Raw genomic sequence first — 22,885 nt, forward strand, 5'->3', positions numbered from 1 at the left:
TATTTTGGAGAATGACCCATGTGCAGCTGAGAAGAATGTGTATTCTGATTTTGTGGGGTGGAAGACTCTGTAAACATCTGTTAAGTTCATTTGTTCAAGAGTTCGATTGAGCTCTAGTATTTCATTACTTATTTTTTGTCTAGTTGATCTATCTATTTGTGACAGTGGGGTGTTGAGGTCCCCCACTACAATTGTATTAGGGCATATATGACTTTTCATGTCCGTTAGTATTTGTTTTATACAGTTAGGTGCACTAGTGTTTGGTGCATAGATATTTATGACTGTCATCTCTTCCTCTTGGATTGTTCCCTTTACAAGGATGTAGTGTCCTTCTTCATCTCTCTTAATCAGTGTTGGTTTGAAATCTATTTGATCTGCACAGAGGATAGCTACTCCTGCTTTTTTGGGGGTTCCTATTGCATGGAGTATTGTTTTCCACCCTTTAACTTTCAGTCTATGAGTTTCCTTTTGAATCAAGTGTGTTTCTTGTATGCAGCATATTGTTGGATTTTGCTTCTTGACCCATTCTGCCAGTCTATTTCTTTTGATAGGTGAATTGAGACCATTAACATTGATGGTTATAACTGAAACATATTGACTTGTCATTGCCATGACTTTTTCTTTTTGTTGGGTTCTCCCCCTTTGCATTTAATTTCTTGTCATGCCAGATGGGTTCATTGTGCTTTGCTTCCTGGGGTTGTGACCCTCGATGTCTGTTCCTAGGATATTGTGTAAAATTCTTTGGAGTGCTGGTTTGGTATTCACAAAGTTCCTAAGGTGCTCTTTGTCATGAAAGTATCTTATTTCTCCATCCATTTTGAAAGATAGTTTTGCAGGGTACATCAATCTGGGTTGGAGGCTGTTTTCTTTTAGGGCTTAGAATATGTCACTCCAAGCTCTTCTTGCCTTGATGGTTTGTGTTGAGAAGTCTGCTGTGATTCTGATGGGCTTTCCTTTGTATGTGATTTGTTTCTTTTCTCTAACTGCTTGTAGAACTTTGTTCTGCTGTTGAGTTTCTGGAATCGTAACAATTATATGCCTATGTGTAGATTTTTTTTGATCAAGGCTATTTGGAGTCCTATATGCCTCACTTAACTGTATGTCAAGCTCTTTTCCCCCTGCTTGGGAAGTTTTCTGCAAAGAGATTTTTTTATGTCAACTGCGCTCTCTCCTCTTTCTTCACTGACTCCAGTCAGTCTTATGTTATTCTTCTTTGCATCATCTAGCAGCTACTGGATTGATTTCTCATGTTCCCTTACAATTTTGAAGCAATTTTTCTTTTCCTGGTCACTAATTGCAATCTTATCTTCTATATCTGAAATTCTGTCCTCACATTGGCTAATTCTGCTGTGTAGACTTTCAATGGAGTTTTTCATGTCCTGGAAATCTATTTGCATGTGTTTTATGGATTCCATTTGTTTCTTATGTTGGGATTCCATCATGTTCCTGAGCTCCTCTCTAGATTTATTAATCATGTCTTGCACTAGGGGCACAATTTCTCCTGTTATTTGAGAAATTATTTCTGATTTCATTTTTTCCAGATTCCCTTTTGTTGCCAGTCCAGTGGGTCCAGGTGGTTGAGTATCAGAGTGTTCCATCTCATTTCCCTTTGGGGTTGCTGTAGATGATCTGGAAGTCTGGTTTTGAGACTTATTTATGTGTTTTCTCATTTTGACTGGGCAGGAGGGGAGCTGTTGGCGCCTGCCGGGATTACCTCCTCTGAGCTGGGAGAGGTGGGACAGGGGCCAAGAGCAGTGGCAGGGATGGTGGCCCAAAAGCCCTTTCCTGTGGGCTGGGAGCAGCAGGAGGGATGGTGGCCGGGAAGCCCCTTCCTCTGGTCCAGGAGCAGTGGGATGGCGGCTCAGAAGCCCCTACCTCTGGGCCAGGAGCCATGGGAGGGATGGTGGCCCGGAAGCACCTTCCTCTGGGCCAGGAGTGGCGGGACAGAAGGTAGCCCAAAAGCCCTTTCCTCTGGGCTGGGAGCAGCAGGAGGGATGGTGGCTGGGAAGCCCTTTCCTCTGGACCAGGAGCAGTGAGACGGTGGCACAGAAGCCCCTACCTCTGGGCCGGGAGCAGTGGGACTCAGTACCGTGGTCTGGTGGTCGGGTGTCCTCTGAGTCTTTGCAGTGTGGAACCAGGTGGCTGCCTGTCTGCAACGGGCTGATTCGGCGTGTTCCGCGCGACTCGTGACCTCGGTAGGGTGAGTGCAGACCTGTCTTCTGGAGTATTTTAAAGCAAATCTTAGATGTCATATTAATCTGGTCATAAATAATTCAATAGATATCTTTACCAAAAGGACTTGTCTTAGTCTGCTACAGCTACCATAACAAATACCAAAGATCAATGGCTTAAACAACAGAAATGTATTCTCTCATAGTTCTAGAAGCTGAAGTTCAGATCAAAGTGCCACTAAGGTTGGTTCCTGTTAAAGCCTCTTTCTCCTGCTTGCAGTTAGATAGTTCCCTTTTTACCATGTCCACACACAGCCCTATTGGAGTGGGGCCTCATCCTTATGATCTCATTTAACTTCAGTTACCTCTTTAAAGGCCTGCTATGGTCTGAATATGTGTAAGGTCCCCCAAAGGTCCATGTGTCCAAGGCTTGGTCCCCAGGATAGCACTACAGGCAGGGGTTATAGACCTGTAGGAGGTGGGGCTTAAAGAGAGGTCCTTAGGTCACTGGGGGCATGGCCCTGAAAGGGATAGTGGGACCCAAGCCTGTCCCCACCCACCATCTCTGCTTCAAGGCTGTCTCCAACTTACGTTCTTGCTATGATGTGCTATGCTTGCCAGAGGTCCAAACCTCTGGATTGCCCAATCTTGGACTTGAGTCTCCATAATGATGAATCAAAACAAATCTCTCTACTTTATAAGGGGCCTGTGACAAGTATTTCATTACAGTGAGGCAAAGCTAATACAAGGCCTTTCTTCAAATAAAGTCACACTGGGAATTATAGTTTCAACATATGAATTTGAGGAGAACACAGTTCAGTCTACATGAAGACTTTAAAAATATATGACTGCAACACTATGATTATACCTAATAATAATAATAATAACTACTTAATACTCTCCAATGTTTTATCCGTGTTCAAATTTGGCTTGTTTAATTTAGGGTTCACAGAGGGAAGCCTTTTTTTTTTAGAAGTACAGTTACAGATTCCCAGCCCTTCCCAACTGGTGACTTAGCATCTGCCTTGCTCTCTCTTCATCAGGCAGCCCCTATAGGAGCCACAATAGTTTTTACTGTTATTTTACTCCAAAGAAAATTTGACTATAAACATTTTCATCAAAACTGTGCTAACACTGATAGATTACTATCAAGATGGTCTCTAGAATAAATGTCATTAAGTAGTGAGATTCATCAATCAATTCTCCATATAGCATAGCTTCTAGTTTTTATCATTGTTGTTCATAATTTAGCGAAGTTATTTTCATTGGTATCAATTATTTTTCTGTTTAAATCTCATCACAAAATTTGATTATCCGGTTTTTGACCACGTCAAATTTTGCCAGCTCTAAGTCTGCTGTTGTGTTATTTTGTGACCATGTTGCCCACTAAATCAAATTTTTCCTTTTCAGTTTTGTATGTCTGCATTTTGTTGAGCCGAATTGGGTCTGGAGGCAATTAAACTTATTTTGTGTTGACTATTTCTACCAGTAATATTCATTATTACTTTAATAAAGTCTTGGATGTTCTTCTTTACATAGCCCTGAAAAAATGCCATGTATCCAAGATATAGCAAAGGAGATAAAGCGTGGGAGTCAGAAAATGACAAAAAGGGACATGGAAACAGATTGTGAAAGAAGCAGCAGCTGTCTTGGGATCATGTTTGCTAAGCTCTCTGAGGAGCCCAAATGTCTTGGGAGGTCAAAGTGGCAAGATTAAAACAATTGGAGGTTGCAATATGATTTGTGAGAGTGGACTGAACAAATATTTCAGGACTTTAAATCCTGGGAAGTTATACACACAGCTGTCATCTTCTCACTCCTAACCCCTCCACCTCCCCTTCTTTATGGTTCTTTTTATTTCCTTTCTGTCCTTGTTACTCTCTATTCCTCTCTTTCCATTGCCCATAAAGTAACTTTAGCAAAGGTGACCTTCCATTTGAGTTTTATCAGTGCCTAGCACTGTGCCCTACATTCAGTGAATGTTCAATACTTACTCAGTGGCTTTTATCTTAAAACCATCACCTTTGTGATTTAAACTCCCATCAGCTAGGCTGCTGTTAAATCAAAACACATTGAACTTGACCTAGCACTTCCTGGGGCGGGGGTAGGGATGGGTAAGTGGGTGGATGGAGCCAGATTCAGCAATTCTGAGCTGTTGGAAGGTCTCTTAGTCTATCTGCAGAATTGAAGCTTGAAGTTTTATTTTTTGCCGACGTTCCCTAGCAAATGCTTGCTGCACACCCACACACTTAGCCAGCAAAGGAAAAAAGGAGAGCTGCTGGAGGAATTATTCCCTCTGGGACCAGTAACCACAGAAGCAGCCATCCCTGAAGCTTCCCACCTAACCCGGGCTCCCGGTTGCTCTAGTCCAGCCCCGTGGTTGCCAAGGGCTGAAGCCAAGGGAGAGGCCTGGACAAAGGTGCAAGGAAAGGCTGTAGATGGGAGCCCCACCTGGGAGAAGGGGACCTGGGAATGAACATGTGAGGGCCGGGGGCAGAGTGCAGGAACCCTACCAAGCTGAAAGAAATAGGTATAGGAGAAGGGGATTCTCAGATCAAATGTTCGGCTAATGTCTTAAATAGCTTGGATTGTCCCCATTCTGAATGCAAATTGTGTGGTTATCGAGTTAAAATCTGAGGATTAGCAAAAAGAAAACAAAAGCAGCAAGAGAAGGATTCTAGCCTTGCAGAGAATAGGAAAGACAAGGGAGAAAAGGACTAGACCCAGTATTTCTCAAACTTGGCCTCAAGTTGAAACCATCTAGAGAGTTTTAAAAGACGGAAGCCTGGGACTCACCAGAGACTGATTTAATTGCTCTATGATAGGTTCCCAGCAACAGGATTTTTAAAAAGCTCCCTAGAGGGTTCCAATGTGCAAGCAGAGCGAAAACCAACTGGGATAGATCACTGAAGGTGGGGAAGGAAATGGAGATATGATTTCTTTATGTCTTCTATGCCCTAGCAATGCAGACGAGAGGGACATTTGGTCTGACTACCCACTAGGGTCTATGTGGCTCAATGCAAGAAGCAGGACATGTGCATCTCAAGGCTTGAGTTCCACTTTCAGATTGACCTCTAACTACTCTGCGCCCTTGAGCATGCTGGACAAAAAAGACCTGAGTTCACTAATTCACTGTGGGCTGGACTGGTCACTTTGTCTCACTGCTTTCAATTCTCTTATGAAACTTAAGTGCTAATCTCCAGCTCAAAAACATTCTAAATCTCTACTTTCATTAAAATAGCCCAGTCACTTCTAGTTCAACAGATTTTTTTTCATGAATTATTCAAACTTGGGAGTTAAATGTTGAAAATAACATGTTCGTAGTGTCCTCATTAGCAGACTTTTAGCTGTGAATCGCCCTTCTTCCACTTTATTCCAAAGCCTGGTTTCTGCAGGATGAATACAGTCAGTTTTTTTACAAAATCTCTAGAAAAAAATCCCATATGGAAATAAACTAAGTAATAAACATTCACCAGATAAACAAGCGATGGCCTAATAAAGGGAGCAAAAGAGAGTGTTGAGGATGCTCAGAAGGGTTCCACAGCCTTCAGCAAGTGTCTCAAGCTCACAAGCTCCAGTCTCAGCCCTGTGCATGAACACCAGCTGCATGCCTGCCTTGCAGAAGAACTTATCAGATGCCTCACCCATGAGGAGCCCCCATCTGGGAGACTGAGACAGACAACATAAAGAACCAAAAATGGCAGAATATGACTCAAAGGTAGAATGTGGTACAGGCTTCTTGCTTCTGGCCTTCTTGACCATCAAAAAGGAATTCAAGAATAGGCAGAAGTTAGTACTAAGTGACCTCTCTGAGCAGCCCGAAGTCTCCTCCTCTGGGACATTACAGCATCACTCCAGTTGTTGCCTCTATCCAGCCAACATGGCACTTCACTGTGACTGCTTGAAGGCATGAAAAAAAAAAAAACAAAAACAAGAGACCTAATGATTTGCAATAATTTGTAATAAGTTTATAAATATATTGTATCTCTGGCAGAAAGGTATTTCTAAAGAACAGACGTGAGAGAAGATTCCTTTGCTTAATGCTGAAAATCATTTTGCTATATTATGGTTTCATGATTAAGCAAATGCCACCCAAGGCAGCTGAGGAAGTTCCACCTGGTGACTGTGCTCAGGTGTATCTCTGCAAAAAGCAAGAGACAACATCTGGGAATTTTCACAGTATGTATATGTCAAGGAAGGAAGGAATTTAGAATGCTAAGATATTTATGATTTCATTTTACTTTGCCCTGGAAAAGATAGTGGTAAACAGTTATAATGTGAACTAGTAATCTCCAAACTCTAGCATGCATCTGGATCACAGTAAGGGTTGCTTAAAATGCTGCTTGCTTAGCCCCACTCCCAGAGTTTCTGATTCTAGAGGTTGGGGGGTGAGGCCAGAGAATCTGCAACCCTAATCAGTTCCCAGATGATGTTGATGTTAATGGTGAAGCACCACACTTTGAGAACTTTGAGAATTATATTAACACATAATTTTGATATTCAAAATGCTGTTCAAACCAGCAAATATAAATACTCCAAGAACTCTCAATGTTGTGCTCCATCTGCTCTACTATATTATCTCTCCCCTTGTCTGTTAATGTTCTGCCTTCTTAATTCTATCATCCATAGCATCACTCTGTGGCAAAATACATTCCTTCTTAGCCACAATCATCACAAATTACCATTAGGTGCTATTGTAAAATCTGACGCATGGCTCATTAGTGCAGATTTCTTATCCCTCTAGTTATTTCCACAGCAAATGAGATGATTTTTAAGAACTTGACCCAGCCTAAGATTTTATGACCCCGCCATGATTTTATGAAGCATTAATTTTAAGAAGCACTGTCTATTTTATTTGGAAAAACAGTCACTTTGATAGAGCATCCACTTACCTACCTGTATGCTAAGTCTCATTTAATTCTCCCATAGCCATTTGAAATGATGGCCCTTTATTTCTTTATTAGTACATGTTTGCAATGCATAATAATTACATTTGTTTTGGGAAACTGGTACAAACTCATATTGCATCATGATCATTTTTACTCCCTTTACCCCCTTTCCCCTTTCCTCATATCTCCTGGTCTCTACAAGGTCTACCTCCCTGTTGGGATAATGGCCATTTTAAAGACAGACACACTGAAGTCCAGAGAGTTTAGATGCCTAGGTAGATTTTGAACTCTGAGTTTTCTGAGCTCTGTCCAGTATATCACAGTCGTTCCTGCCATGAGGCAAAGTGAGAATAAAGTCAGAGAAACATTTCATCCCACCGACTGCTCTTCTCTGCCAAACACCACTGGCACTTCAGTGTCCGCACCCAAGAGGGAGGCTTTGGCGCCAGGCCCCCTTGTTTACAGATCTGGAATCCCACACACAGGAAAAGTGAATTCAGGGCCAACAGGGCAGGTGGAGGGCTAGGCCAGGCTTGGATGGCACAGCTGTTAACAGAGCAAAAATGCAGGCAAAGGCAAAAGCATTTCAAAAATACAATCACCCATTTTCTTCTTGCTAGAAACAGTAGTGTTTGACTCTGTATTTGAATACTTTTAGTTTCCCTTTTAAAAAAAGCTGTTCTATTTATAGCTCCCCTAATGACAAGGTCACAATGTTTGCAAGGGCGATAGGAGGAAACCTTACCATGACACAGGCAAGTCTTGCCAATCTTAACCTCCAGTAATTCAAAAATCACAGGCTCAAGTGTCAATCAGGGAAGAAAAAGGATCTCTTACCAACTCTGACCATTGGTGTGAGAGAAATGATAACTATCAGCTACCACTTACTGAGGGTCCCTTAGGGGCCATCTGGTTTTTCATAAGCAGTCTTTAAATTTTTTGCAGTCAGAGAGCCCAGCTCGGTAGGCCTCACAGACTCTGGGAAATTGACCCAGATGACTTATTAGAAAATCGAAGCCAGACTTATGAGCAGCAGATATTCAAGAGGTATTTAAATGACTGCTACCCTGGGGAGGAACCTACACCAGGGCTAAGGGCACATAAAAGGTTTCATAGGGGAAGGTCTGGCCCAATGCTTCTCAGACTTTAGGGTTTTTCTCAGTGCAAATTCTGCCATACTTGGTCTGGGCTGAGATTCTATACTTCTGATAGTCCCACATCCGCCAATGTTGCTGGTCCACAGATTATATTCCACATAAGGAAAGTCCAGAGAACTTTCCATGTGGAAAAATCATCAAGAGTAGTTTTATAGGGATAATTTCCAGGTCCTCCACACCTATATGTTTTCTTAAAATCTACCTAAGAAAGAATGAGGTCAAAGTTGTAGGTTCCCTTTTACAGTGGATTTCTCCCACTTTACAGAGGAAAGACCCTCCTCATTTTCCTCCCAAACCTTACAATGGTGCTGGACGCAGGAAACCTCAGGTTTTGAAAGCCAGGATTTGAAATACTGGTATTATTGTTGAGGAAGTGACTAATTCTAACAATTGGTTACAAATATTTTCACAAGACAAATGACATTGATTCACTGCTCTCAACAAAGTTGCAAGAGATATGAATTATCTTCTTATGACGATTTTTTTAAAAATTTGAGGAAAAATCCTTTCCTTCCTTTTTGCTTTTTAACTCAAAAGCACTCAAAAAATTAAATGACGTTTCTACAATAAAAGTTCCAATCCCACTGCTTAAACATGAACAGAATTTCTCAGTATCTATATCTACAGTAAAAAAAGAAAATAAAATAAGAAGAGAAAAGTTGATGCTGAATTCTATTTCTCTCTAGAAATAAGTCAATAATTAAGATAACTACAGTGAAAGGAGGAGGAAAGAAAGAAATCCATTTCATTGCATTAAGAGATCAACTTCCAGTAAAGGTTATGTTTTATAATCATCAATGCCTGTATTTATGCTGCATTGACTAATATATGCCAGTCATATGCTGTGAGCTTGCAGTCAGGCCTCCAGGAGAGTCGGGGCACCAGGTCACAGGCGGTTTGCTGTGCCTGCTGAGAGGGCAGAGAGACTCCATCAAACATGGGATGGCTGTGTGTCTTGATGTGTCTTAAAAGACAGGAGAAATTTCAGACATGCAGTTTTCAAAAGTCTGAAAATCTGATTATTGGGATGACTCAATCTAGAAGAGATGTTTTAATGTTTAAGGCCTTACCTGCCTGCTTTTACACATTTTTTGTTACAGATAAATATGACACAAAGTATGTTTAAAAAGGATAAACTCCTGTGAGATAAACAAATCGAAAAATGAACCCAAGGAGGAGAAAACATTTTATTATATTTAAGAAGAGTTTATTCTATTTTTAAGAGGATGGTGATATCAAATCACTGGGTACATAGATTCTGTTGGAAACATTTTTAAAAACGATATAAAAGTCTTATTTTTTAAAAAGTGAAACACCAACATTTTAAGAAGAGCTTGTTCTTACATTTTTTTAAAAAAATGAATATATGTCAAATTACTATATGGATTCTATTGGAAACATTATAAAAATTATGTCACAGGCTTATTTTAAAATGTCAATATATGTAATAAGCAAGGAATTTCATTCTTTACATCTAATTAAATTTTAGACATCAACATAAAAATTGTGAGGAGTACATAGATTTTCAGACTTTCTTTAGAAGTTCACAGCCAACTGAAATTTTGAAAACTGCAAGTCTGAAATTTCTCCTGTCTTTTAAGACACATCAAGACACACAGCCATCCCATGTTTGATGGAGTCTCTCTGCCCTCTCAGCAGGCACAGCAAACCGCCTGTGACCTGGTGGCCTGACTCTCGTGGAGGCCTGACTGCAAGCTCATGTCATGTGATTAGCTATGCCTCCTCTTCGTGTGATTAGCTCTGTCTCCTCTCCTAGTCACCTCTGGCACATGCTTAGTCCTAGAGTAAAGGAAGAGTTCAACAAATGCTGGAGGAAAGATAAAGATGGGGTAAGTGGATGCATGTATGTATGCATGCGGAGATTCCACGCTATACAGACAGCTATGCTGAGTTATTCTTAGCAAAATCATCTACTCCTAGGACAATATATATATATATATATATATATATACACATATATATATAAATACATATATATATAAATACATATATATACATATATATATAAATACATATATATATAAATACACACACACACACATATATATATATATATATATATATATATATATATTCTAAGCTTTGCAAGACCTTGACGCTGTGCAATGCCATCAGATTACTCAGGATACCACCTGATGCTCCTATCTCACAGTGTAGTTACATCTGGCTGTGAAGAGTCGTGGAAGAACATTTCCCTCATCCTTTAGGAGAGCACCTTCTGTTTGGTGTCTCGCTTTTACACAACAGTTTTCTTTGGGTTGTATTATAAAGGACTGTTTCTACCCTTATTATAGATTGGCTATTGTTTTGGTTGTCTTTGTTTTTTCTTTCACAGCAGGATATAGAAGGGATGGGAAAGGTTGGTAGAAAAGAGAAAAGAGAACATGGGACTGGTATCTCCAAAAATATCACTTCTTTTATCAGTTCTATATATTGAATATATAATCATTCATTCTAATCATCTGCTTGTCTTTTATCTCCATTTCCCTCTTTATTTGATATTTGTAGAAACACATAAAATGTACATGGTATTAACAATAATACCAATATGGTCAAGCGAGAGAGTATGATTAGTTTTATTGAAGACTCTTTGCCCCTCCTCCATGTCAATCTCCTGCCTTTCCTTCCCCAAAAGTAATTCTGTGCTTATTCCATTACTTTAAAAAGTGATTACCATACGTCTTAAAGAGTATTTTTCAGTTCAGTTTTGCCTGGTTCTGTACTCTGTATGTTATATTCAATGTACTCTTCCATGACTTGATTATTTCACTTGCCATTTTGTTTGAAAGACACATCCATATTTCTATACACAGCTAAAATGCATTCGTTTTTATTGCAGCAAGGTATTTATTATGTTAGTGCAGCAAAAATTATCCATTCTCTGTTGATAGCCACTTAAATCGTGTTTTACCATTTTTGCTACTACAAAAAATGTTACTATGGCTCATGTTGTACACATGCAAGAGTTAGTCTAGAATCTGTCTATAATGTGCATACATGTGCATGTACACACACAGCCCTAGAAATCATGGGTAATAGAACATTTTATGTCTATAGTCAACTTCCGTAGATAATGCCAAATTAATTCCAAAAGTGGTTGGAATGATACATATTCCCAAGAGCAGTGTACAAGAGTTTCTGTTATCCCACAGTTTCTACATCATTTTTAAAATATTTTATTAATTTGGGGTCTACAAAATAGACCCTCATTGTGGTTTAATTTGCATTTTCCTAATTGTAAACAAGTATGATTGTGTTTGCATATATTTATTGAATATGCTGTTTTTTCTTCTGTAGAATAACCTTTTATTTTTTTTTCAGGTGCATTGAACCCTTTTCTTACAGATGTTCAATATATATGCTGTGAGTGATACATGTGTTATAAAATGTACGTGTGATATAACTGTATATAATCAAGCATACACTTTTTCTGAATAGAATTCCTTTGCCAATTACTGTAGATGTTTAGCAAATTTCTTTCCCCAGATTGCAATCTTTTATCTTCTTTCTGCCACCTTTTATAAACAGAAGTTCTTGATTTTAATGGAGCTGCATTTGACAAATGCTTTGTGATTTGCACTTTTTGATTTTGGTTTAGGAAATTCTTTTCCACAGAGGTCAGACACATATTCTTCTATATTTTCTTTTAACAATTTTAAACTTTTCCTTTTCACACTCAATTCTCTGATTTACCTAGAATTGATTGTTATGTACAGTGTGAGATAGAAACCCAAGGTCTTTTTTTCTGTATAAATATCTGATTTTCCTTACACCAATTATTGAATGGTACATATTTTCCCCACCAGTCTTCAGTGCCAACTCTGTTGTATATAAAGTTTTCATCCATTCATTAGGCTGCTATCAGAATCTACAGTAAGTCTCCATTTTTCAAACACTGAAGTTGCGAATTTTTACACATATGAAGGGACTTCGCATAATGAACATTCGTAGATGTGAACAAATTGTGGAAGTAGCTCGTGTGTGTGCTGGACATTGTCACGGTTGTGCTGCTGTGTGCTTACTGTACAGTGTGGTAATGTACAATGGTACAGTGCTCAGTCAGGGCCCGGGATGTCCAGAAGCAAGAGGAAAAGCAGAGGAAGAAACTGCTAGGAAGTGAAAAGCAATACACATTGTATGTTAGTGTCAAAAATGTGTAAGACTCACTTTGTCAGACTTACAAATGAATCTGACCTATGAACATTCTCCCAAAATGGAACTTGTTTGTAAGTCAGGACTTACTGTGTTCTATTCTGATGGTAGTTTTCTTTTTGCTGTTTTTTATTTTTATCCTTTCCTATAGGTTCTTTCTATCTGTACATCAATCAGTAGGGAACTCATGCCATTATTACTATCTTGGCTAAAGGCTTTAGGGATATCCAGCAACTCTGTATCTATGTCATAGCATTTATATAATGCAATCAAGTGAGATAGTATATGTAAAGTGCTTGCTAAAATGCCTGGCACGAAGTAAGGCCTCAGTAACTGTAATTACCATTGTCATGATATCTCATAGAATCCTTATTTGCTTTCTTTAGTATCACAATAGCTAGATTTCTTTAAAAAATTATTTGAGCTACTTCAGGAAGGTGACAGTTATATAATATAAAATATGGTTTTATATCAACACATTTTATTAAGGTAAAGAAAAAGACAAGTTAAACTATAAAAAAAGTGAGTGCATCACAAGAAAGGATATGAAAAGGAGAGGTAATACAGTCCTTTAGCAGCAGCAGGCCAGACCTGAAAGTGTCTGAGGATTTTGTCAAGATTTAAATTTAAAAGCCAGGAGTGGTGGCACATGCCTATAATCCCAGCACTTGAGAAGCTAAGGCAGGAGGATGCCACAAGTTCAAGGCCAGCCTCAGCTACATAGTGAGTTCAAGGTCACTCCATAATGAGACCCTGTGTCAACCCTGCCCCCCCAAAAAAGATTTAGGTTTAAGGCATTTTATGGGTTGGGTGGTTGTAAAATATGTCCAAAAATTCTTTAGCAGCCCTCCCTTCAAAAGGTAGAGGCTAATTCTTTTCTACTTCATTGTAGGCTGGACTTAGTTTCTCACTCCTAATTAATAGAACGTGATGCAAGTGATTGCCGGTGACTTCCGAGATTAGGATTCAAGGGGATATGATATGGCTTCCTTCTTGCTCCCTCTTGAGTCAGTCACACTGGAGAGGTCAATTGAAGTGTTGTGAGGACACTCATGTAGCCCTAAGGAGAGATTCACATGATGAGGAACTGAGAATCTCTCCAGCCATTTTGAGTGCCATCTTGGAAGATCTTTCTGCCCATAAGTACAACACCAGGAAAATCTTGACTGCATCTTCTTATAAGAGACCCTGAGCCAGAAGCATCCAGCCAAGATGCTGCCAAATTTCTGGACTCTGGCTCCCAGAAACTATGAGATAATTAGTGTTTGTTGTTTTAAGCCACTAGGTTTTGAGCTGATCCATTACACAACAATAAGTAACTAGTACTGGGTCCTGCAGGAGGACAAAGAGCTGGGCTAGAGAAAGCAGTGAGGAATATGAGGAATGACTTGGTATTTAGATCTTGATGATGAAGGTAAAGGTTCCTACACTTAAGTGATATTTTCTCAAAAGGGAAAGTATTTTGTTATACTGGACTCTTCTACGGTACCACAGTCAGGCCTAACATAGAGTATCCAATTTCTACTGTCTAATTTCATGAACACATTTCATGAACAGCCATGATGTAGGCCACTACCTGTTAAATTAAATCTGAGCCAGTCCTTGTCCTTGAGCTGTGGATAATCTTAAAATATATCTAAGAGTTGTCCATGTATCTCCCCCACTGCTAGCATGCGCTAGTCCAAAGTACCAGCATGCCTTGCCCTTACCTCTACACAGAGCCTCACCTGGCTGTTTGCCTTGCTGTGTTCCTGCCCTGCTCCCATCTATTTTCCACCTAACAACCAAAGAGTTCTTGTTAAAGTACCATTGTGATCATGCCACTCACCTGTTAATATACACCAGTGGATTTCTGGAACTTGGAATAAAATCCAATGCCCTTGCCATGGCCTGCAAAGATGCAAGATGGAGTCGCTGGCTGTCTCTGACCACATCCCCGACCCCACCCCCACTTCTAGGCCTACTGCCTTCAGTTCCCCGTCTAATCCCCAGACCTCCCAGGCTCCCTTCCCCCTGAGAAACTCGTCTCACTCCTCCCATCCTGGATGTCAGGAGGCTTTCCCGGTCGTCTGTTTCTGTCGTCTACCATACTCCACCCACTTTTCTCTCTTACAGCATATTCTGGGTTTTCTGACAGCGTTATCACAATTTTATACATTAATATACTTCTTTGTTTCTTTTCTGTCTTCTCTATTCGAATGTAAACTCCTTGAGGGTAAAGCCGTGTTTATCTACATCATACTGTTTATCCCCCAACTAACTCTATGCCTATGCAGAGTGGGTGCTAAATAAATATTTTTTAAAGAAATAAGTCAATCAACCAAGTGAGAGACAGAGTCAGCAACTAATTACAACCCAAGTGTCAACTATAATGGTTACCATTTCTTAAATTCTCCTGATGAGATAGGCAGTGTATTCACATATTTAAACTCTGACTCATTATTCAAATAGCACTCAAGAATTGTGTTAGGCCTTACAAATATTATTTCTTGTTTCTGTAAGAATTCTGGAAGGCAAATACTATCATCTCCATTATTATAGGTAAGGACTATGTAGCTTAGAGAAGTAACAATTTATAAAGGGCTACTAGATCAGAAAGTGACACAGCTAACATAAAACAGAGCAGTCTCACTAGAAGGACTGCATCTTTGCCTTGTATCGTATTATCTTTCTACCATTTGATAACTTACCGAAAAAATATAGGGCAAGATCAAATCCTTGCATCTCCACCACTCTATTCTAACCACCAAAAAACCAAGAGACTAAGAGAGACACAAAGTTCCATGGAAGCTCTTACATACACTTAATGAAATAGAATTATATATGTTAATGTATTTGTGCATATGATGTATTTGTGTTCAGCATCTTGCTGAACACAACATTCAACAAGTGATTACTGTAACCATAGACATTCAAGGTGGTATATGGCAGGAGCTTTGAAGCCAAACAATATATTCAAATCCTAATCTCTGTCTTTGGGGAAGCTACCTCACATCCCTGAGTCTCAATTCCTTCATAAATTTGCTGTAAAAATGAAATGCTTTTCAAATGCAGAGTACCTAGCACATGACAGGTGGCCAATAATCAATATAACTGCCATTGTTTTGGTTGTTGAAGGGACACAGAAGTGCTTAACTCTCCCTGGGCCAACTGCCTACTGTGCTACCTGATGTTAATACCTCTACATTTCACGGGTCACACAAAGCATGGAGCCAACAGACAATGCTCTAAGTTGCTTGGCTTTGTCTTTTTTTAGAATGTCTCCTTCTTCATCATGGATTCTAGAGCATAAGTTGCAAACTGGTGGTTTCATTTGAACCACACAGGGTAGTGAACCTTTTCAGTCTGCTGTCTGATAGGTCTCCCACTACCTCAGCAGCTATTATGTATAGTAGCTGCCCTCTTCCTATCGTGCCTTGCCCCCTCCCCTGTGTGACATCATGCCAAGATGGTTGCTCCCACCAAAGAACAAACCCTTCTTCCCAGCATGCCCCTGTTCCCGCCTAGAAAGTAACCTAATACTCGCTCACCTCCTACCACCTAGTGACATCACGGGCTCCTCCATTCCCTAGTCACTACCTCACTCAACCCCACCTCAGCCCCTACAAACCCCACCCTAGTCTCTTTAAAAGACTCTCTCTGCCCCGGCCATATTGCTTTTGTCTCTCCTTTGTTCAGAAACAGCCTGGCAGATCTATTCCCCTAATAAAGGCTTGTTGTGGCCTGGTCTGGTCTTGGTCTTCGGCCCTTTTACCTGACACTGTCAATGTTTAAAAATTGGTGGATATATTAACATTGTTGAATGACTTTCACCCTTTTTGAGGTATGCCTTCACTAGAAGCTTCAGAAAAGCAGTAGGTAGTTTCTCCTATCAATTAAACATTCTTGTAATAATTCACTAATTTATAATGAAAATGTTAACAGTTTCAGGAATCAATACTGAAGTACTTCTGTCTTGAGGGAGAATATACACATGGGTGGCCAGATGGTAAAGAGGATTTCTTGGTGAAAAGCAAATCAGAACAAGAGGAATGTTGAACAATCCCAATGGCCAAAGACATCAATCTATGACAAACTTAATTGTATCTTCCATTAGGAGAGGGTTCCAAGAGACAGTTATTCCAGTCTGCTCCTCTTTGACGAACAGCCTTAGAGAACACCACTGTATTGTTCTCATCTCTTTGATTCTTCTTTGTCTAGACTCCTTCCAGATGTACCAGCCTGCTAACAAATCTGAGAACTGCAGTTTGTTGATGGAATTTTAAAAATTAAATTGAAAATGTTAATTGGAAAGCAGTGAGGAAATTATTTAAAACATACATTTTTTCTAAAACATTTAAATGTACCTTAATTACCTAACTTTTGGTATAGAAGTAAAGCATTTTCTTCAAAATCTACCTCATTTCTCTATTATAAAGCAATTCCTGAGGTATCATCTATAATTTTCAGCTCCTAAACACCTTTAAAATGAATGGAGAGCATAAATTTGGTTATGAAGCAATTTTAGAGCAGAAGACGTTTAGATTTCTACAATTCTCATCAGAATCACAGCTTTCATATTCAAGAACTTATTTATTCAATATATTGTCATATTTATTCAAAAATCTTTATTTTAACCAAATGATTTTTGTTTTCTCTCCATAGAAGTCAATTTAATTTTCATAAGAACAAGAATTCATTATTTCGTTAGTTAACATACTACCAATATTTTATTTAGCGGTGTACTTACAAACTAGCACAACTGGCAAAAATGGGTTTGGGAATGAATCCAATGGGCTCTAGGAAAGCACATGGTACAGTCGGTAAAAGCTGACATTCTTGGCACAGAAGAGACCAGTGAGATGTGGACACTCATCAGGCCACTTTGCAGAGAAAATAGTGCTTCTGCTAAGCTGGCTAGTCTGTTAAGTGAGGATCAGCTAAAAGGACATGTTCTATAAATGTTTCTTTTCCCCTCCCTTCAGATCTTGTCTCGTATAACTGGTTAGATTTAAACTCACTTAGATATGATCACAACCCTCACTTGTCTTTCTGAGACTACACTCTACCTTGTTAGCCACCCGATGGATGATCATAAGTCAGGGAGATTTCCTTTAAGTTTATCCAAGCTCATTCTATAGACTTGAGTTTGGGATTCATAGAATGTTTGAGTTTCTATAGATTCGAGTTTGCTATGGCCATCATGTGCTGCCCCCAGGGGCTGTCAGAGGATTAAATGAAACTGCACATGTGAAACACTTTAGAAATTCAAAAGCCCTAATCTAAGGACAAAGTTATTTAGTTTGGGTGTATTTATTAACTTTCCTACTAGGTCGTGAGTTCCTTGAGGATAGGAATAAAATCACAACTATATCTGTGCAGGTACAAAGCCTACATAGTACTGAGCACCCAGTGAGGATCAAAGTCCCTTGGGGAATGATCCTGTATGAATATATGCAAATCTTCCTTGTAGTCCACATTTGCCAGGTAATGCACACACCAGACAGAGGATCCCACCAATTCTCCCTGTCCCATGAGTCCAGGAGCATTGTCAGTGAGTAAGAGAATGATGACTTAGATCCGCTCCTCCAGTTCAGAAGGAAACTTGTTGATGGCAGCTCCTGGGAATCATCAGGGATGACACTGAAGACTGACAAAGAGGACGAGCATGTGGTTTTATCTGGGAGGAAGGGCAGTTTCACATAAAACTACAGCTCTAAATTTTTTGACATGTTTCTTGCTATTTCTATCCTATAAAAAGTCTGTTTTAAAAATTGTTGAATATATTTTTTCCAGGAAAGTTTCTGTTTTTCAAGAAGAAAAACAACCTGTCGTTAATGATTTATTTTTTTCCTGGTCACTAGTCTCTTTCTCTCTCTCTCTTTCTCTCTCTCTCTCTCCCTCTCCCTCTCCCTCTCTCTCTCTTTTATGCCAAAAGGTGGGGGCATAAAAGCATAAGTATGTCTATCACAAGTAAAAAGCAGCTGAGTTCTTGATGTCCCAAAGGAGACCCAAGCAAGTCTTCTGGAGGCTCAGACAGCCTACAATAATGATTCTTAAACTTTACCTGCATCAGAATCTTATTAAAGGAGGGTTTATTAAACCACAGATTGCTTTACTCAGTCTTTATAATTTCTGATTCAGTAAGTCAGGGGTGATTCCTCAAGAATTTATTTCTCCATCGAGTTCCCAGCTTATGCTGGTGCCCTGGGACCATGCTTTGAGCATCAGTGCCCTAAGCCCCAGAATACTAGTTCACCTACCATATAGAGATCACCTACAATGTGCCAGGCTCTGTGGGGCATCCCATATGGGTGAGGCTCAGCTCACATCCCTGAGGAGCTCATAGACAAGGTGGGGCAACAGACAGACATAGGCATGAATTTACTTATTCATGACAATTAAGAAGACACAGTTTTGTGTTCTTTCTCTGGGGCTCAATTTCCCTCCCTGCGTCTGAGTCTTCCAGTAATATTATTCATTCTACTGCCCTTTTCAGTACCAGCTCTTTCCTTCTTTCACTGGGTAGCCAGGGTAGAAGGCTGTTCCCAGATCACTGTTGAAAAGGAAACTTGAGGGGTGAGTGGAGAAGCCTAGAGCCTGACATTTCTATGAAGCTGACTTCTGGGCCAGGAAAACACTGAGGAAATGGCCCAGCAGGAGCCTGGACATAGGTCAGCAGTGCTCTGACGTGAAAGGCAGCGTAGGTAGGTCTGGGATGACCCTTTTACTCAGTCCCTAAGCTACAAATCTTTCATCTCTTCAAGTACAAATTGTCACCTTGGATTTAAGGGTTAGCTTAGGTGCTGTCCTTTCTATAAAGCTCTTCAAGACCCTCCACCCTCTACTGTCCCCAATGATAGTCAACTCTGAAGAGCTGCAGCATTTTGTTCCTTCCTACCTCTTCTGTGGCAGCTGCGTCTTCCTGTTTCATAGAATAATCCAGAATTACTTCTCTTGCTGACTTTGAGTTCCATCTTTTCTCAGAATTCCCCATTGCACATTGTCATGTCTGACAGAATTCAATACACATCAGACAACTAGAGAATCCTTTAGTCCTAAGGAATTCTCCTCTGTTCTAAAGAAGCACAGAGTTCATGTTACCAAAATTACTTAAATCTGTAAACCCACAATGTGAAAGAAGAAAAGAAAGGAAAAGAGAAGTTGTGATAGAAAGAGATGGGAATGGAACAAGCCAGTTCAGGAATTTGGCTGGAGGCTGGATAGAAGTGATTACAAGTTTGCCAGGGATCATAATTGGCTACTAGAGGATTATAGAAATTCCAAGATTCATTTACTGTTTTTTTTTTTAAGTTTTTCTTTTGTTCTTTAGTATCTATCCCAAGTGTGGTCAGGCTCCTCTGGGCAGTGTTTGTTCTCATCCTAAACCCTCCCTGAAACAGAATTCAGCATTTGATGTATCTCTCAGAAGAAATCCACAATGCATTAACAAAAGAAATCATTTACTGAAACAATTTTTGGACAGAAGGGAGAGGGGACCAACTTCACATACCACATAGCAAAAAGTTATCAAATACCTCATTTAAAGTTTCAACCTAATAACAAATGGAGAAAGATTCTTCAAAGATAATGAATTTATTCTGGAATGAACATTGCAATGGGAATACATGTGAGTGTATCCAACCAGGCAAAGAAAGACAACAGCTTCTAAAGGTAAAATGAAAAGGATTATATAACATTTTTTGAAACAATTATTGTTTCTTTTTTTTTTTTTGGTACTGGAGATCAAACTCGGGACCTTATGCTTGGGAAGCAGGCGGCAGAACCACTGAGCTAAATCCCCGGCCCGAAACAATTATTGACTTCAAGGATCAATAACAAGGGTGGCATCAGCACGAGGCTGGTGTGATAGTTAACCGATAGTGTCAACTTCAGTAAGAAACCCCCATCTAAATTAGATCAGCACAGTTCTGGGCGTGCTTCGGGGATTTACTGAAGTCAGAAGCCCCACCCTAGGAAGGCTCTTTGCCTAAATGGTGTAAAAGGGAAATGAAGCAGGAAGGCTTACTGCTGTTTCTAGGGGAGCCCTACACTTCACCTTCACCTTCACCTTGGCCATCATCTCCTGGCTTCCAGTGCAGACTCTTCAGCCTCCATCACAGACCCTGTGGCCTCCTGATAAGGACTTGCACAGGACACACACTGACCTCCAGGCCTTTGCCTGGATCCTTCAGATCTCCAGTGCACGGACAGCCCTTTTGCGCTCTTACACACCCGACTCTGCAGATGGCCATTGTAAGCCAATTTTGTAAATTTGTATATATTTGTAGATCTTGGATGAAATCTGCTTCTCTAGCAGTCACTGACCAATATAGTTGGACAGTAGGTGCTGGGCAGATGTCCTTGAAGAACTATGAAGTGGCCTGCAAACAAGGCCGTGGTTCTGGAAGTCTTTTGTCAGAGTTCTTATTAGCAGGCCTACAGGCATGAGATTCCCTTCGGTCATAACCTCCTAGCTTTATTTATTTATTTCTGTTAGGATTTGACACAGGTGACTCCACTTCGGTTCTGACGGCTTCTGCAAGACCTCTTGGTTGCCTTCAGGATCCTCTTGCACCAGCCCACTCACCATTCATCACGTTTTCTCCAATCAGTTTCTGAAGCGGTTTCCTGACCCAAGTACTTCTGCTCTTCTCTGGAAACCTAGGTATTAGCACAACCACAATCATCTCTAGGTCCCTGAACAAGTCCCTTTGGGAGTCCCCAAAACATTCCTCCCCGACATTCAGTGTTCAAAAAGTATGAGCTCTTATTAGCCAGTTTCCAAGAATCTCATGATTGTACCCTTAGGTGGTCCCCTCCCCATAAAAATTAGAGCTGGCCCAGTGTAACAGAATCTGGTGTAGGTGGACTTGTAATTTCTGGAGTTAGATCAAAATGCCCTTGGAATTCCTACTTTGTTTTCCTGGAGTTTAAGTTCTCTCTGGTGCCTGACCTGCTGTAGGAGATATTCAGCTCTCCTCAGGGCACCATGAGAAACCTTGCAGAATTGCCTGGAGCCTACTTGAAAAGAGTAGGATGCTCAGCCAGCTCTGGCTGCCTAGCCCAGCCACTGGACTCATCCCATTTGAGGCCTCAGGCATGACATGGAATAGGAAAAAAAAAATCATCTCCTCAGGTTCTCCCCACATTTCAGATTCCTGGGTAATTCCTGTTGCTCTAAGCCCACTACATGTTGGGGTGGTTTGTTGCACAGCAACAGATAACAAGACTATCCCTACCAACAATCAGCTCACGGGGCACTGGGAAAGTCAGGGACATAGCACCTCCTGGGACTGCTGGCACAGGGTACACCTTGGAAGATCCTACTCCTATTCCAAGTCCCCAGAGCAGCTCCAGCAGCCCCAGGTTGAAGGCCACTCTCCTCCCCTGCTTCTTCAGAGCCCTCTCCACTCCCATCCTTCTCTAAACTTACACTTTAGTCCTAAGCAAGTCAAGCTCCTTGCTGAGAATTTCCAATGGGTTCCATAGCTCCCAGAATAAAACTCAAACTCTTTACTGTGGCCTAAAAGGTTTCTTATGATTTAGTCCCTGTCTAGACTCTAATCTCTTCTCAAATACTTCACTCTATGGTTTCTCAGGTCACCACAGCTGGATATCTTCAGTTCCTCCAACAATCCAAACTCTTTCCCACTGTAGGCCTTTGCACTGTTCCCTCACCTAATGTTCTCTTACACTGTTCCCAGGGCCAGATCTTTTCTCTTATGCTGCTGGTCTCTCTCAGCTTAAATGACACCTCCTGTAGACAGACTTTTTTGAGGCCCTATCTAAACAGGCCTGTTTCATGGCTCATTATTACTCTTACAAGAGTTATGAAATGGTTTTATTTTTTCATAAAATAAACAACAAAAATTTTAGAAAGTTCTAATGCAAAAAATATTTTAACAATCAATCAAATTGCTTTTAGTCTATCAGCCCACTAGAATGTGAGCCCTGGGAGATCAGAGACTGTATCCATCTTATCGACAGCACCAAAAACATGTCTCACTCATAGTAGGTGTCCACTAAGCATTTATTGACTCAGAGATGGAACAATGAACTCCTTTGTAGAAGGATTCCTTCCTCCCAGGTTTGGGTGGCTATAGATAGATATAGAGCCTGCCCCTGTGGCAGAATGTAGAGGACATCTCCGGAGAGTCTTGGGAACTAAAGCATGAGATGAATACACTATGAACTATTTCCTATGCTTCACTGTTTCAATCTTGTTATTTTCTTGCTGGGTTGAACTTTTTTTTTTTTTTTGGTACCAGGGATTGAACTCGGGTCCTTGTGCTTGCACAACAGGCGGCGAAACCACTGAGCTAAATCCCCGGCCCTGGGTCGAACTTTTTATTAGTTTTTTTGTTTTTTGAGACAGGGTCTCTCTATGTAGTTCAGACTGGTCTTGAAGTCACTGTGTAGCACAGACTGGTCTTGAACTTGCAGAGATCCTCCTGCCAGCCTCCTGAGTGCTGAGATTACAGGCATGTGACACCACGCCTGGCTTGAACTTTTT

The 22,885-nt window shown here is 40.4% G+C and overlaps 1 protein-coding gene across 3 annotated transcripts in view; it reads right to left on the bottom strand.

Moving 5' to 3' along the window:
* Positions 1–19,946: 19,946 nt before the first annotated feature.
* The window catches only part of LOC110345675 (uncharacterized), a 43,399-nt gene continuing 40,460 nt past the window's right edge, over positions 19,947–22,885 (bottom strand). For all 3 annotated transcript variants that reach the window (XR_015439593.1, XR_015439591.1, XR_002389166.2), the window contains one exon: positions 19,947–21,033. The gene's annotated coding sequence lies outside the window, so the exon portion shown is untranslated. The remainder of the gene's footprint in view (positions 21,034–22,885) is intronic.

This window comes from Heterocephalus glaber, unplaced genomic scaffold (genome assembly GCF_053883595.1).
Source record: "Heterocephalus glaber isolate CG9 unplaced genomic scaffold, H.glaber_assembly_v1.0 deba00001472, whole genome shotgun sequence".
NCBI lineage: Eukaryota > Metazoa > Chordata > Mammalia > Rodentia > Bathyergidae > Heterocephalus > Heterocephalus glaber.